The sequence below is a fragment of the Pteropus vampyrus genome, unplaced genomic scaffold (genome assembly GCF_000151845.1).
Source record: "Pteropus vampyrus isolate Shadow unplaced genomic scaffold, Pvam_2.0 Scaffold143, whole genome shotgun sequence".
Taxonomy (NCBI): domain Eukaryota; kingdom Metazoa; phylum Chordata; class Mammalia; order Chiroptera; family Pteropodidae; genus Pteropus; species Pteropus vampyrus.
Window position 1 is genome coordinate 2,522,006 of NW_011888924.1, and position 17,010 is coordinate 2,539,015.

Consider the following 17,010-nt stretch of genomic DNA (forward strand, 5'->3'; position numbering starts at 1 on the left):
TAATTGGAGCTGCATTTCTGCTACATATACAGTGAGGCTCTGGCCTCAGTCTTCAGCCACATACTGCAAAGACAGGGGATGAAGGCTCCTTCACTGCTACCAGCAAGCCTTTCTCACTCTTCACTGCATTTTCAGTTTAACATTTTCAGCTTTCAATTGTTCTTTTTCCTTATGTATTTTCTCTAGTGACATTAGTAGAGGCCAAGTGACCCCACAGTCTATAACAACCATTATTGTCACAGTGTCTAAGTGCCCAAGTCACTCTAAATCTTAGTGCCTTATCCTCTACCTGCTCTTCATCCCATGCCACCTGCTCTTCATCCCATGCCACCCTTGAGTGATTATAATATCACCCAAGGCCATTGATGATATATGAACCACTCATGCCCACCACTCCCTTCAAGGATGTTATTGCTGCTCTATTCAATTATATAGACAATCTAATCACAGGATCTTATTTTGAGGGCTGCCCTTGATACTGGGCCGCTCTTGTCACCAATTACTAGCAGAAGACAGCACACTCAAATTGGGTAATTCGAGGAGAGTTTAATGAAAAGAAAGTGAGGAAAACAACAAGGAATAAGCTCAATAGCCAAAAGTTCGTCATAGTGGAACGCTTTTCTGGGCCTGGGCCGTAGAAGGCCAGGGCAGGACTGGTTACTGAAATCCAGAGATAGAGATGGCTGCCTGGCAGGAGCTGTGACCTTCAGTCCAGGGATGCCGCAGCCTAGTGGCAAGCTGTCCGACAGACAGCTGGAGGAATCCACACCCCGACCGTGGGCTCCTCTTGGTGTCTTCATCGGCTGAGCCTATCAGAAGCCAGGGCAAGGAGGCGCGATGATGTCATCCTCTCTGGTCTGTCTCCAGGGCCACAGGCGGAAGGGTGAAGGGTGGACTTGGAGGGGCAAGTGTCCAGCGAGGCGATTGTTATTATTATCATTTTAATTTAGATGTTTAACCATCCTTGAATGCCACTCTTACTCGATCGTTTTGTTTCTTATTCCGTAATGAGTTCACTTGGCAAATATATTGTTTAAGATTTTTAATTCTTTATCATTGGTTTCTATCCAACTACAGGGTTTCCCCAGTTGTAATTAGTTTCTAGAGAAATGTGCTCATACTGAGAACCGATAGAGTTTGTCTTAATGTTCTTGTCTTCAGTATCCATCCTTCACCACCCCACATGTAAATGTTTTCTTATTCTGTTTCCAGACTCCATGTCACTTAGTTGTAGTCTTACCGGTAAGGAGAACCCAACTTTTACACATCTATGATACACATAGAAAGTCATACTTTTGTATGAAATGCTGGAGTCATAAACCAGGCTGCTTATGGCAGGAGACACCCACCAGCTAAGGGGGGTCACCCTTTTGGGCTCACCTGTCATCCATTTGCCCCTACGTGTGGCTATTATGACTATATTTTAATCTATAAAATGTGAGGGAAAATGAAGTGTTTAACTCCCAGTCTGTACCCTTTCTTTTCCATGACTATTTTTGAAATTACAAGCAATGAAAAGCAGCCATGGGTCAGGTGTGGACCCAAAGCAGGCAGCCAGTAGCTCTGGGGCAATTACTGATGAAGCATAGGGTTGTATTAAAAGCCTGGGCATTGGAGCCAGACAGTCTTAGGTTCAAATCTGACTCAGCTAATCCCTACCTGTGGTCCTAGGGTGAAGACTTTAACCTTGTGGGTCTTGGTTTTCTTATCTGCAAAATGCTGTGAGGAGCAATGATAACTAAATCTTCTAGATGTGTTCAGTGACCCAGGGCAGGGCTTTTGTAAACAGAAATGCATGTCACTGCCCTGTGTCCCTAGGGCTGCCTTTCATCTTCCTCTCTGCTTGTCTTTCCTCTCCGTCCTGTTCTTGCTGTCCTGTTCTTTCTTTACTTTCACTTTCTGGGTTGCTTGTCTTAAGCTGGTGTGTTTTACGTATAGATGCCTTCAGGAGGCCAGCAGGTCTCCCTGGCTGACCTGTTATTTGTTCTCCCTCCTTCTACAAAGATACTTCTTTAGCCCTAAGTGATTCTCTCTCTTTCTTTCGCTCTTCACAGGGCCATCAGCTGCAGAGAAATCCCCACGGGAATTGTGACTAAGTCTGACTTTGTGACCTGTCAGGCCATCTCTTCCCTTCAGCCATCTTCCTTCTCTTTCTCTATTTTTTCTCTTTCCCCCAGGGAAGTCCAGGACAGGGAGCTGGTGTCCCGGCCCGCCAAGCCAGTGATGAGGCACAGCCAGCAGGGGGAGAGCAACAGCCAGAACTGTCCTGAGGCCTTTGATACATCAGATCTTGAAGGAAGGCCACCCACTTTTCTGTGTTTCTCTGGGGACTTTTTCCTGGGGTTTGCAGTACCTGTTAATACTTCTTTAGAGAATGTAGGGGGAAGAAAAACAAACAAACAAACAAACAAAGAAACAAACAGAGAGGAAAAGAAACAGGAACCAAAATGCCATTTATCCCATGAGGAATTGAGGCTCCAGCTCTGAGTCCCTCTTTTAGCAAGGGGGAGCCGGGCTTCTTGTGGTGGCCTCACTTCTCAGGCATGAGTTGCACCCCAGCTCTGGATGTCCCAGATCACTTCACCACTCCCTGAGAATTCAACCTCTTGTGTAGCCACATCAAAGTAACCAGTGTCTGGTGGCTTGATGGGACAGACTTGAAGGGACTCCCTGCCTTTTGATGCATGCCATTCCCGTGAGCTGGGCTGGGCTTCAAGATGAGAGAACTCTTTAGGCTTCCTGAGTGTCTCAGCATTCCGATTCTTGGGGTTTGTGGTCTGAGATGCTGGCATGAACATCGTGTTCTATAAAACGTGCCCTCTGGGTCCTGTAAAATTAACAGGCAAAGCTTTGTGCAAACCTCGCCCCTCTGGCCCCCCTGCCAACCAAATTGACCAAAAGGGTCTGAAAGGCCCTTGACCTTGCTGACATTGGCGGAGCATGAGCGAACAGCTGGATGGATCCGGGAGGATGAGGAGAACTGCCTGGGTGAGGGGGTGGTGGCAGCACGACCCTCTGCTAAGCTGTCCCCTGCATACCACTCTGGCACCTCAGAGCTCTCCCCAAATGGAATCAGAGGTTTTTCAGCACTCGATGTGGCTAAAGGGCAGATATATGTCACCACATTCTAATACTCTTCCTACCTGCAGATGAGGAAACTGAGGGTCAATGAGACGAAGTGCCTGCCCCAAAGGCACACAAAGATAGGACTGGAACTCAGATGCAAGATCTTTCTGCCTCACCGGACTGCCTCCCCACAGTCCTGGAGTGTGCAGGCAAAGTCAGGAAACACAGCACAAACTCTTCTGAAATCACCTGGCTGAGGTCGTATTTGTCAGATTTCCCCACTATGAAGTTCCTATTTTTCCCCTTTTCCAGGCTGTTCTCTTTGGGAGGAAGTCACCATGCACAGACGAGTCTTAAGGACCAGGGAGTTCTGCTCCTCCCCTTGAGTGTGGAGTGCCTGCATAAATGATTTGGAATTCTGCATGAGAGATTTATCTCTTGTTCTCCATTCATTCATTTATTCAGTTATTTATTTTTTTAAGTGTATGCTACTTACATTTTCAAATGATAAGCTCGTTATGTTTACAGGGGAAGTAACTTTCCATTGAATTACTGGGTCCAATTGTTAAGCTGAAAAAAGTACAATAAATGCACTGCGGGGTAATATCCAGAAAGTCTGGAAATGCAGGGAAGGTCACAAACTTATTGCGTGTTTTCTTGATTAATAATTAGACCCATTGGTTTAAATGTAGAGGCATTTCACCAGGAAAGGTGTGGGGAGGCCGAATTAAAACGTAGAGCGTGTTATCTGAAAGCGTTCCTAACGTATTGCTGAAATGTGAGTGTATCCTGGTCTCTGGCTTTGCTGGCCCAGGGCTGTGTCTCCCGTCGTGATGGAGCGGAGTCTGTCCTGTCTGTTAGCAACTCCGCTTCTCATGGGGTCTGCCTGGTCCCCACTCCTTTGAGATTACTAACACTCAGGTGGCAGGAAAAGCCTCAGTCCCCCTGTCAGGCCGATCCTTTCTCCATTCTATACTGGGATGGGGAAGAGCCTGGGGGCCACTTCATTTAAAGACAAATGCAAGAATCTGGAGAGAAGCTGAGAAGTGGTCAGCGTCCTCAGCTGCCCGCTTCCTGCTGGATAGTGCTCTGCCTCCCAGAATCTATATCCCCTGTCCTGGCTATTGTTCCCACAGTGGACCCAAGCAGACCGGGTCAATGAGAATCTCTGAGTGTGCCTTCTGGAAACTTCCCACCTGACCTTGGTGGAGCTGTGGAAAGGGGATCTCCAGCAACTTGATCAGGATCAGGATCGACCATGTCGTTTCCCCCAGTTCTGTGAATAAATGACCAACCCCCTTGGTTATCCTGGGCCTGGCTTTAAAACTCAAAGTCTCATGTTCCTGGAAAACCCTCACTCTCAGGCAAACCAGGAGGGTTGTTCACTCTGCCAGGGAGACGGTCGCTTTGCCATCTATCTTCAGCTTCTAGAGAGGAAAAAGTGAGATCGGAGCAAGGTGAGGGGAAATTGCAGGAGGCGAGAGCTCAAGATGGCCAAGAGGAGGCACCCTCCCCACCCTTCTGACACACAGAAGATGGATGGGTGTCTGTGTAACATGAGAAAGGGCTGAGGTGGTGAGCTCCTCCCGCGGGGATGTTTAGCAGAGCATTTAGCAGAGTGGATGTCTGCTCTGGGGCCCACCTCCTGGCCATTGCCAAGGTGACTCCATCTCTTCCATCAAGGAAGACCCCTTAGATTCTTAGTGTACAGGAAGCCCGTAGGAGGATGTAGATGTTTATACATCGAAATGTATGTGAGCTTGGCGAAGATGCTCGCAGTCAGTTGGTTAAAAAAAAAATAGAGCAGGTTGCAGGATGCTTCACACCATACAAGCTCTTTTCTGTAAATAAAGAAGTTTAGAAGCAGCCCGCCAGGATGACACCTCCTGCTTGCTATCTTTAACCGTGCATCATAAACAAGTTTAAAGATGCTCATTTTGGTTTTCAGAGAGGAAGAAAAAAAAATACTGTGGCTTTTATTATAATAATTGTAATGCTCGTAACAACATTCCCAGCTTTGAGCTGCTTGCTGCATTTCACCATAAACACAAGGCCGGGAGCTTGTCTGGGGATCGCTGTGGTCACACAGCATTGGGAGAGTTTTCTTTCTTTTTCTGCTCTTCTGGGAACTTGTATCGATGCATCTGCCCATTTCCACGCTGAGCAGTGTGTTTGTGGTTCTTTTCTTAAAGAGCCAAGTTGTTTTTCATCAAAACTTTCCTGGATTTGATGGATTTGATGACATTGATGCCCTTTGACCAAAAAGTGGAGTCCAAATTTTAGAGCCACCAAGGCAGAATGACTGCAGAGAGTCTGTAGGAACCCTTTCTCTCTCTTCTGGCTGCAAAATAAGACATTTGGCCATGGCCTCTGTGATCTTGAAGCTGGAGAACCTCAAAAAAGCTGAGAGAACCCCCCAGATTCTGCTGGGGGTGCCTGTCGTGAGGTCCCAGGACTCGGTCAGGCCAAGTTTGCTTCCTCGCTCACTCCTGGGAAAGGTACAGCATGCAAGTTTCCTAGAGAACCCCAGGCAACGGCTTTCTAGACTTCGAACCTCTGATTCAAATTAAGAGATGGTTGCTAAAAGGACCTGCTGGCAAGCTACCCCCTTTGACAGTTTCTGCAAAGCGTTAAACACACACGCCCTTTTCTCTCTCTGGACCTGAGTTATTCTTCCCTGCAACAGCACACACAGCTCCAGGACCTGCTGCCTTGCTACGTGCTCTCTTCTTCACCCACGTTGTCCCCAGGAAGATGCTGGCACAGAAGTCGATTAATCTCACAGCCCACCCGAGCTGTCTGGGGGCATGGGTATCCTCTCCCCATCAGCATCCAGTCATTCAAGCTGGGAACCCCAGAGGAGGAAACACCTGTCCACCCTGTCTTAGGGATGGGCTGAGAATTCCCTGAGATACGGAGTGAGTCACCGCAGGACCGTGGAGCGGAATTTACTCATCCCCCAGGAATGGACCCTTGGAAGGCTCCAGAATGACTAGCCTCAAGTGTTCTGTCTCAGGCACAGGGCATTTTCCCCCTGAACCATGTCTGCAGTCACTTCCTCTCCGGACACATCCTGTTTCTGGGAGCAGGCGACTTGCCAGGCAGATCGCAGCCTCTGCTCCTGGGAGCAGACGGGCGGAGACATCCTTCCTCTAATTTCTAGTACCTAATCCCATCTTCCTTCCCAGCTGAAGATATCAATCAGCATCTCTGCTTTTCCCAGGTCCCTGCACGGCAGGAAGGGAGAGTATAGAATGAACATGTTTCTATTGGCAACTCTAACTCATTGGAGGTGCTGAGAAACTACTGCTTCTCAGGCACAGGTAATGAAGAAAGCATCCAGGGCCAGGATCCATCCATCCGTTCATTCATTCATACAATAAATGTTTATTGAGTACCTACTACATGCCAAGTCCTATTCTAGATGCTGGGCAATGGAGGTAAACAAAACATAAAAATCAATGTCCTCATAGCAATTACGTTCACTGGGAGGGGCAGCTGATAAACATGATAAAAAATATAAAACATTATGGCATGCGAGATAGTGATAAATGCGAAGCGGAGAAAACAAAGCTGGGAAAACAAATACGCAATGTTAGGTATGGAGGGAAGCGTGAGACATTCACAAGGTGGCTGGAGACGTCCTTCCTGGGAAAGGGAATTTTGAGTAAAGGTTCGAAGGAGACAAGGGAGCAAGCAATGGGGGCAAGAGCATTCTGGGCAGAGGGAACAGCGAGTGCAAAGGCCCTGAGGTGAGAGCATGCCCAGACCGTGTGGAGAACAGGAGAAAGGCCACTGTGGTTGGAGTGAAGTGAGGAAGGGAGAGGCACAGGTGTTAAAGTCAAAGGTTAAAAGGAACCATGGCACGCTGCGACTTGTGAGTGGTAGGATGGACTTTGGTTTTCACCCCGCGATATGAAAAGCCACAGGAGAGTTTGAATAGAGAAGTGACAGGATCTAATCTATGTTTCAACAGGCTCTCTCAGGTAGCCTGAAGAGGGTGAGGGCCGAGAGACCACATAGGAGGGGAACGAAATAGTCTAGAGGAGAGATAATGGTGGCCTAGGAAGGTAGTGGCAAGGGGGCATAGTGAGCAGCGGTTCTAGAATATTCTGAAGATGGAGTTCACAGGATCTACTGACAGACAGGATATGGGCTATGAAAAAATTCGAGGAGATCGAGATAACAATAACACTAACGTTTTCAACCTAAGTAAATAGAAGAACGACGCTGCCATTAATGAAGGTGAAGAACCCTGTAGCAGGAGCTGACCCGGGGCAGACTATCGAGAGCTTGGTTTGGGCCATAGAAGGTTTGAGATGCCCAGTAGACACCCATGTGGAGCTGTCAGGTAGGCTTTGGAGACGCGAGTATGTGCTTCAGAGTAGAGGTCCTGGCCGGAGATATAAATTTGCCGTCATGCTTTTCGTGCGGGTGCTGGTCAGTGTGGGTTTTATGTCATACGGTGAACGTTTAAAAAATGTGATCCTAAAAAATTTCTAGTATGTGACCCTTTAAAGAGATAGGCCAGATTGTGTGGTTTCTCTGCTCGAAACATTCAAATGATTTTTCCTTTCCACTCAGATTAAAAAGCAAAGTCTGAAGACAGTTTGGTAGTGTCTCCGGAAGCAAAATCTATGCCCAATGGTTCCACCGCTGAATATCCACTCAACCGAAATGCACACTCATGCATTCCAAAGATGCAAACGAGAATACTCATAGCAGAGCTATTTGAAATGGCCCCCAAACTGAAAACAATCCAAATGTTGATCAGTGGTAGACTGGAGAGAGAAATTGTGGTTTATTTATACAGTGCAATAACGCACAAGAATGAAAAAAACGAGCCATGACTGTACACAACAGTATAGAGAAATCTCACAAACAGAACATCGAGTAAGGAAAGCCAGACACCAAAGAGTAATACTGTATGATTCCATTGGCATGAAGTTCAAAAACAGGTAAAATTAATCTATAGAAATAGACATTGAGCTAGTGGTTATCCTTGAGGGGATAATGACAGAGGAGGCAGGAGAGAGGCTTCAGGGTTGCTGGCATGTTCCATCGCTCAGTCAGGATTAAACAGGTAGATCCAGTTGGTGAAAATTCATTGAGTCGTATATTTATAATGCGTGGCCTTTCCTCTACGTGTGTTATATTTCTGTAAAAAGCTTATACAAAGTCCTTATCTAAAAGGCCCTAAATGATCATACCACTCTCTCTTTTCAACTCCCACTTCTGGCTGCACCCCAACTTTGTTCGCTCCACTCTTATGACGATTTTCTCCTTACTGTCCAACATACCATTGTTGGTTGTTCCTCTCTTGAAGGTTTTGCAATTATGACTCCATTTATTCCCAGATGTCTCCACAGCCCACTTCCTCGCCTAATTCACATCTCTGCTCCACCTTCTCTTTATCAGAAAATTCTCCTATATCGGACCCATGTGGAATAACATCCTCTGCCACTCTTGGCCCTTACCCTTCTTTATTTTTCCTAAGTATTTTTCACTGCTTTACATATTATGGGTTTATTTGTTCATTTATTTATTGTCTGTCTCTCTTACTGGAATCTAAGCTCCATGAAAGTAGATACTTTGTTCACTGTTGTGTCTCTAGTACCTGAATTGGGACCTGGCACATGGTAGGTGCTCAGTAAATATTTACTTGATGAATAAATACAATATACAGCAGTGAATAAGACAGACATGGTTTCTGTTTTTTTGGAGAAAAAAATGCTTAAATCTTTAAGAGGAGTATAAATAATCTAGCTAACTCTGAATAGGAGTTGTATTTCTTTTTATTTTCATTGGGACTGACCTGTAGAGTAGATTTTCAACAGATTATTGTGGTCTTTAAAGCTACATTTCTGAGCTTAGAAATTCATTCTCTTAAAGAAAGAATGAAGACAGTTGATGAAATGAATGAATGAATGAATGAATGAACAAATATTTTTAGCCCCATCTGGTTTCCAAGCCATAGAAAAGAGATTGGATTCAAGCTCACCAGTAAGTTCCTGAAGTCAGAGGTGTGTGTGTGTGTGTGTTCCCCCTCCTAAGAAGATGTGATTGCCAACACCATCAACATGCTGGAGATCATTTCTACAGCTTGACAAGACCATTGCGTTCTGAGCAGCAACTCTAGGGCATTGGAGCTCCCAGTATAGGGAGACTGGACTTTTCTTGATCAGTAGGAGCAAGGCAGGGCAGTGAGGGGCCCTGTACAGGGCTCCAGTTCTGGAGAATAATAAGCATACTGAATAGGAGACCAAGGAGAACATATCACTAGCTCTGTGGGAAGCAGCTCCCCAAAGATGTGCCTGGGCCGGTGTCTCAGCTGCAAGCCTCACGCCCATTCATATCTTCACAGCAATGTTCTTACAGTGATTCGGCCAAACCTGCATTAGGCTGCACCTGCAGCTGTCCAGCTGGAAAGCCAAGTGCTGGGCTCCTGGTTGCCTGCAAGGATCACAGGATTTAAAGGGTTACATGACTGGGAATAACCCTCCTCCCGCCTGTTGGGTCTTTTATTCCACCAGCTCACATACCTTCTCAAACAGTAATTAACCTCCCCATAGCCCCAAGTGAACGCTAGAGATGTTAAACACAGTGCTCCTTGTTCAGTTGGGAGAAAAGAGGCAAGAGCACCTCTCAATGTCTTGGCTGGAGGGCACACACAGTGAGTCAGAGATGTCTCCCAGGAGGGAAGTCTGGAGTCCTGTCCACAAGTGACATGTTTTATTTTAATCACCACCCCACCCAGCGTCTTCTGGTCGCTTCCTCACAGCTCCGTGGTGTCTGTCACCACTCCTACATGAGCTTGCCCGCTCCCAAAACGTGTTGGAATTTTTCAACCATGAGATCTTTCTCTTCCCTTTGTGTGTGTGCGTGTGCGTGTGCGTGTGTGTGTGTGTGTGTGTGTGTGTGTGTGTGTGTATAGAGTTGTAATCTTTATATTTTTAAAAATTATATTATTGAGGTATCTGGAGGCAGAGGAGAAAAAACCCATGTGAACAATTTGCCATTATTAAAAAGTAAATTTGAAAATTTTACTGATAATACCACTTTACAGAAAATTCAGGGGAAGAAAGGTGGGGGGAATCTCTTGTCTCTCATCCCAGCAAAACCACTATTATCCTTCTGGTGTATTGCTCATACGATTCTTTGCTACACATGTTTTCAGAATGTGGTCATTCCTGGTTTGCGTAAAATTTATATCCTTTTTTGTTTTTCACTTGACAATTGCATTTGTCAGGAATTGCAGAAATCTGAAGCATTTCTCCCATGTTTTGACATAATCTTTATAATCATTGCTTTAAAGATTGCACAGTATTTCATCAAAATTATTTACAAGATTACACTCTTACTAGAATTCTATTGTTGGTCTCTGTTACCAAATATTTAAGGTATTCCTGGTATTAATTTATAAATGTATTGGGGAAAGAAAATGAAGTAGGGTAACTACACCTGGTATTTCTTTATTTTTATTTTTATTTTTTATTTTTTCTTTAAAATTTCACCTCCCATAGTTAGATTTCTTTCAGTCCCCACAGATTTGACCCCTTTTACCCCATCTACCTCCCTCCTTCCCCCATTCATGCCCACAAGTCTCTTGTTTGTTTGTCCTGTTCATTTGTTGCTTTTAGGTTTATATCTCAGTATTTCTTTTTAACTAGAAGAAGCTATCATTTGAATGTTGCCAGGGAAAGTTAATAGATGATAATGATGTACAAATTAAAGGGAAAAATATAGATAATTTTTAAAAGTAGTGTTGAGGACAACTGAGTAGCCATCTGGGGGGAAAAAACTTGGATCCATAACTTTCACTGGGATAAATTCCAAATGCACTAAATATTTAGATGTCCAAAAAGAAAAAAAAAGAGAAAAAAAAGAAACTATAAAAGTACTTGAAAAATCCATTGGAGAATTTTTTAATATTTTATAAGTAGAAATTTTGTCCAAGTGTGAAACTAAGTCCAGAATCCATAAAATAAAAAATGGATAAATATGATTATATAAAAATCTAATTCCTTCATGGCAGAATTTACTATACATGCAGTCAAAAGACAAATGACAAACTGGGAATACATTTTCAATTCCAAATTTAGAAAAGGCTAATTTCCCTAATATATAAAGACTTCCTACAAATTGGTAAGGAAACAAGCCAATAACCTAGTAAGAAAATGAGCAAGGACTATGTACCAACAAGTCACAGAAAAGGAAACACAAATCATTTTTAAATATCTTTTAGAAATGTTCACTAAGAGAAAGTCACATGAAAACAACCCAGAAAGTACTAGTCTTTGTCTTTATCTCTCAGATTGGCAAAGACCTGATAGTCACTGCCTCCTGGTTAGCTGAGTTACTAAATGTCTATGGAGAGAAAATTGGTGATATCTACCAAAATTAATGCTTACATACCCTTTAATTGAGCATTTAGCTCATTAATTTGTCATGAACAATGGTGCCTCTGTGATATTATGATTTATAATAAGGAAACTATATTTGATCTTTCTCCCCTTCCTGGCACAGGGCTGCTAAAAATCCCTTGGAATTCCCTAAGTGATGAAAGAAGCTCTTAGTGTCTTTTGTTATGTTAATTAGGTCACTTTTGGCCTAAGGGTGGGACCTGGTTGCCAGGAGACTCAACTATGTGATTGGAGGGTTAGAACTTTCAGTCTCACCCCTAGACCTCCTGGAAAGATTGAGTTCAATCACCAATGGCCAGTGATTTAATCAATCATGTCTGTGTAATGAAAACCATAAAAACCCAGAAGGAGAGAGTTAGAGAGCTTCCAAGTTCATGAACACGTTGAGATCAGAGAGAGTGGACCCCCTGAAGAGGGCATGGAAGCTCTGTGCCCTTTCCCCCATATCACACCTATGCATCTCTTCCATTTAGCTGTTCCTGAATTATATCTTTGTGCAATAAGCCCGTAATCCAGTAAGTACACTTCCTGAGTTCTGTAAGCTGCTCTAGCAAATTAATCAAACATAAGGAGGGGTTCTTGGAAACCTCTGATCCGTAGTCAGTGAGAAGCACAGGTGAAGATGGGGAGTTAGCAGTCTTGTAGGTTGAGTCCTCAACCCGTAGGGTCTGATACTCTCTCCAAGAAGATAGTGTTAGAATTAAGTTGAATTCAAAGACATGCAGCTGATATCCAGAGCATTGCATGATGGTGTGTGTGTGCGGGGGGGGGAGGGGAACCCCCTCTACGCATTGAAATTTGGGTGCAGAACCCTTTTACCCTTATTAAGGTATTGGTTGCATTATTGATTGATTAGCAAAAGATTGGAAACAACCTAATAAGAGATTGGTTAAATAAGTTATGATATATCCAAATTTTGCACTGATAGGGAAGGATAAACAAGATGTGAACAAAGATTATGTATGATCAGTTCTCATATTGTGATATTGGTTAGTCTAACATGGTCCCTAAGCAGGAGGCTGGGACAGGATTGGAGGATGCTTTTCACTGTGTACCCCTTTGTATTATTTAATTTTTGAGTGAAATTGATTGCGTACTCACAGAAAAGCATGACATTTACATTTTAAAAATTAAAAATAGAAGCTGCCAGCAGTGGGGCTGATCTTTAGGAAGCACCCCCTTGAGTGGTTTCTTGTAGTTAGGCAGATGTAAGGCAAAGCATACCCCACACTCTGGGAGCTTCCAGTATGTGAACTCCTCCACCCGGACTCCTTGGAGGGCAGAGCTCAAAAATCGTTGGGGAGGAATGGGAAAATCTGCCCTTAGAGAGATTTATTGGCTTGGGGTCTCACTGATGGACTGAGTTAATCCTCGCTGAGGTCATCTGAAGGACAAAGGGGACTGAAGGAGGAAGTGGCCAGGAACCCAGACCCTGCCTTCCGGGGAAAACGAGAAGGGTGGCCAGCCTGTGCCCGAATGCCCACAGTGACTTCTTCCAATAGTGACTCTGAGAGCCACTCCAGCAACAGTGGCAGAGATGAGCCCCTTTGGACCGATTTTCTCTGTGGAAAAGCCTCTTGAGATGAAAGAAAGGCAGTAATGTGTCCCAGTCATTTCAGTTATAAAGAAATTGGGGCCTCATTTTTGCACCTTTTGCTGGAGAAGCAGGACAAATGGGTTAGGCTTAAATAATATCATGATCAGCAGCTTTCTGCTTAATGTTTTCCCGCATTGTTTATTATTTATTTATTTGAATCAGATTCTGAGAAGTAGGATTACGGAAGTGAAAAGAAATGGACATTTTATATATGATTTTGTCAAAAAGTTGCATCCAATTTATAGACTTCGGCTGTGTAAAAGACAATGATAATGTCCTTCCACATGAAAACTTGTATGTGAATGTTCACAATCACCAAAGAGTGGAAACATCTCGAAATGCCCAGGAAATGATGAATGAATAAGCAAAATATAGTATATCCACACAGTGGAATATTATTTGGCAATGAAAAAGATTGAAATATTGATGCATGCTACAATATGAATGAACCCTGATAACATTATGGTAAATGAAAGAAGCCAGTCATAAAAGATCACATATTGTATGTCCATTTATTTGAAATGTCCACAATATGCAGCTCTATAGAGGCAGAAAGTAGGTTAGTGGTTGTCTGTGGCTGGGGGAGAATGGAATGGGGAATGACTGCTAATGGGGACAGTATTTCTTTCTGGGGTGATGAAAATGTTCTAAAATGAGTTAGTGATATGGTTGTACAACTCTGTGAATATATTAAAAACCACCGAATTGTATATTTTAAAAAGATAAACTGCATGGTATGTGAATTATAGCTCAATAAAGCTATTATTAAAAAAAGGCAATGAATTCTATGAAAACCTGACTAATATGAGGTTATTTATTTACTGTTATATTTTTCTAATTCAATTCATGAGAAATATTTTAATAAGTGAATTTAAAATTTTTTCTTCGATGAACTGTATATGCAAGTATATACCCATTAATCTTTTTGGTTAGTAAGTTTTTTTCCTTAGGAATTTAAGTTCTCCACATAATAAAAATAATAAAACTTTCCTAATTAGATTTGGAGACAGAAAGCAGTCAGTTTATTTTATTTTTGTGTTAATTTTTCTTGGATATGCAAGAAAAATAGCTTTTCTTTTTTCTAGACTTTGGATGTTATTCTCTAAAGGAATTATAAAAATAAATAAGTCAAATAAGTTTGAATTGATAATACATTAAAGGGTTAATTCTTTGAAATACTAATCTGGTGATATAATTAAGCTAAAAAATGGGGGGAGAATCTCCCATAATAACTAGAAATAGAGATGAGAAAGAGAATACTGTATCAGTTGGGAAGAAATTAACAGCATAAGATGTTCAACACTGTTCTATTAAATCTGTAATTCTTAATGAAGTGGAAATTTTTTCTGGGGAAATATAAATTACCAAAGTCGATTGATGAAAGTAGTGTATCAGAATAAGCAAACAGCTATGGAAGAAACTGAATATGAATGTCATTTAAAAAATATTAATTCCAAGAAAATCTCTGAGTCCAGAACTTGCCAGTCTGCTGTCAGCTTTCAGGAAAAGAAAGGCTAGTGGGCATGCAGGGAGTTGGAGAGTCTCACCTTTCTGAAAGAAGGTTATACCTAGAAAGAGTTCATGCCCTTTGACCTCAAGGTAATCCCAATTCTAGGACTCATTCTAATAAAATAATCAGGGATGTATAAGTAAGAGTTTTAATTATAGATCTAAACCAGTGAAGACTATGAAACAATCTAAATATTGATTAACATGTGACTAGGCAATAAAGTATGTATATTTACAGGATAAAATGTGATACAGCCACTTAATTTGTGTTCAAATAATATTTAATAATACAGAAATAGTCTCACTATAAATAAAAAATCTGGATATAAAATTGATTTTACAATATAATCCCAACTTGGTTTAAAAATATATTTTTACATTTCTACATAAAAACATAAGCTAGATAGAAATATTAATAGCGATTATGTCTGAATATTTAAAATTTCTCCTTTATACTTTTCTGATTTTCTAAATTCTCTATCTATCAGAAAAATAAATGTTTAAACTACATTTAGTTCACATAGAATAAGGAATAAAAAGAAATATACCAAAATGATAACAATGATTATCTTTGGGAGTTAGATAATAAATTGTTTTTAGTTTCTTCTTTATAGTGTTTACCATTTTTCAAATTTTATGATGAACAATTGTTACTTTTATAATAAACATTTAAAAAAATCAGTCTCCATAGGCTACATAACATTTTAATTATATTTTTAACTTTTTCATAATTATTTTTAAGTTAATATTATGTATGGTAGCTCTCCCATTGTGTATATTATTTTGTAATTTATTTTGTAATTTATTTTCCCTTAATGTACAGTATTATGAACATTTTTAATGTTCTTCAATATTTCTCTGAAATATCATTTTTAATAGTTGCATAATATTTTCTTATTATAGCTTTTTTACCAGATTTCGATTACTTTCTTTTTATTTTTCTAATTCAAACTCTGCTTCAGTGAACACTCCGACTCGTAAATCTTTCTCAGCCCTCCAGTATGAGTTCCACACAGTCTCCTGAAGGAGGGTAGCCCAGCCTTGCATTTGTCTCCAGGGCACATTCTCTCCCCAGGTGGGCAGTCTACACCAGGGCCCCTCCAACTGGAAAGTGCATTTGAGTTGCATCATTTAAAGCTGCCTGTTCTGATTTTCTGAAATATCATGGGTGTGCACTGGCTCTGAGACCCAGCACTTTTCTAATGGGTTTCCCATGAAGCCCACGCTGTGGTTCCATGGACCACACTTTGAGGAGCAGTTTCAAGGCCAGTGCATCTTCCGCAAATTCAGACTACTCAGAAAGCCTTTTTCTTGTCTCAAGATCTGTCTCAATTGTATTGCAATCCTAGCTCCAGCACGCTGGTCATAGCTCCTTCTTGCAAAACCACATGAATAAGTTTAATTCACCTGAACATGATAGCTTATCAGTTATTTCAAAGCAGCTGGTGTGTTCCTCTGGGTTTTCTTTCTCAGCTTTTCCAAGCGTTCTGCCTGGGGCATGGCTTGAAGGCCCTCAGCATTTTGATTCCTTTCTCTCCTGTCCCTTTTACAGTACAGCACCCAGAACTGAAAGTATTTTTTGTGGATGGAGGAGGCTGATGGGCTTCAAGGAGAGGAGGATCATCATGGTCCTCATCCCCAATAGAATCCTGCTCTGAATTCAGCTAAGGGCCCATGTCACTGGAATGACTCATGCTGAGCCTATTGTCAGCTAAGAGCTTGAAGTCATTTCCACAGGGGCTGTTGTTGATTCATGTGTCTCTCAACTTCTACTTGAGCAAGTGACTCTTTGAACCCTAGTAACCCAAGGAACCCCCTGTTAAGCTCCAGTTTTCTCCCTGGAATTTGGTTGGCATAGGGTTGTCCTTGTCCCAGAGAGAGATACTATAACCACAGGAAGGGGGCAATGTTGAGTCAGGGATCCCACCACCATTTGGACCGATTTAAAGTTGTCACTGGCATTTGCAAATTACACATTTAATGGCTTCATTTATTAGGAATCTAATTGGCTTCATTTATTAGGAATTAAGATAGTTTAAAATTTCTTGCTATTGACAATCAGACATTTCTGAAGAATCTATAGCATAGTTTATATGCACATATATCTATAGCATATAATGCAGAAGTTTTCATTTTTAGTTTATTGAAAGTGAACTTTCTCCTGTGTAAACACTTCCTTTCCCCATCCATTCATCCAATATGGGGTGAAATAATATGTAGTAGTAATATGTAATATAATTTTAACATATGCTCTTTGTGGAAAATTCAGAAAACATCAAAGTTAAAAAGGAAAATGAAAATCACGTAATATGCCATTATCTAGTGACAACAATTGTTGACACTTGGTGAATTTCTTTCATTCTTTTTCTATTTGAATATTTTTATCTTGCTAAAACCCCATATTTTAACTGTTTA

The 17,010-nt window shown here is 41.9% G+C and overlaps 1 long non-coding RNA gene across 1 annotated transcript in view; it reads left to right on the forward strand.

Moving 5' to 3' along the window:
• Window positions 1-7,435: 7,435 nt before the first annotated feature.
• Window positions 7,436-17,010, forward strand: part of LOC111744881 — an 18,352-nt gene continuing 8,777 nt past the window's right edge. Inside the window, exon 1 of the long non-coding RNA XR_002782376.1 lies at window positions 7,436-8,024. This is a non-coding gene — a long non-coding RNA (uncharacterized LOC111744881). The remainder of the gene's footprint in view (window positions 8,025-17,010) is intronic.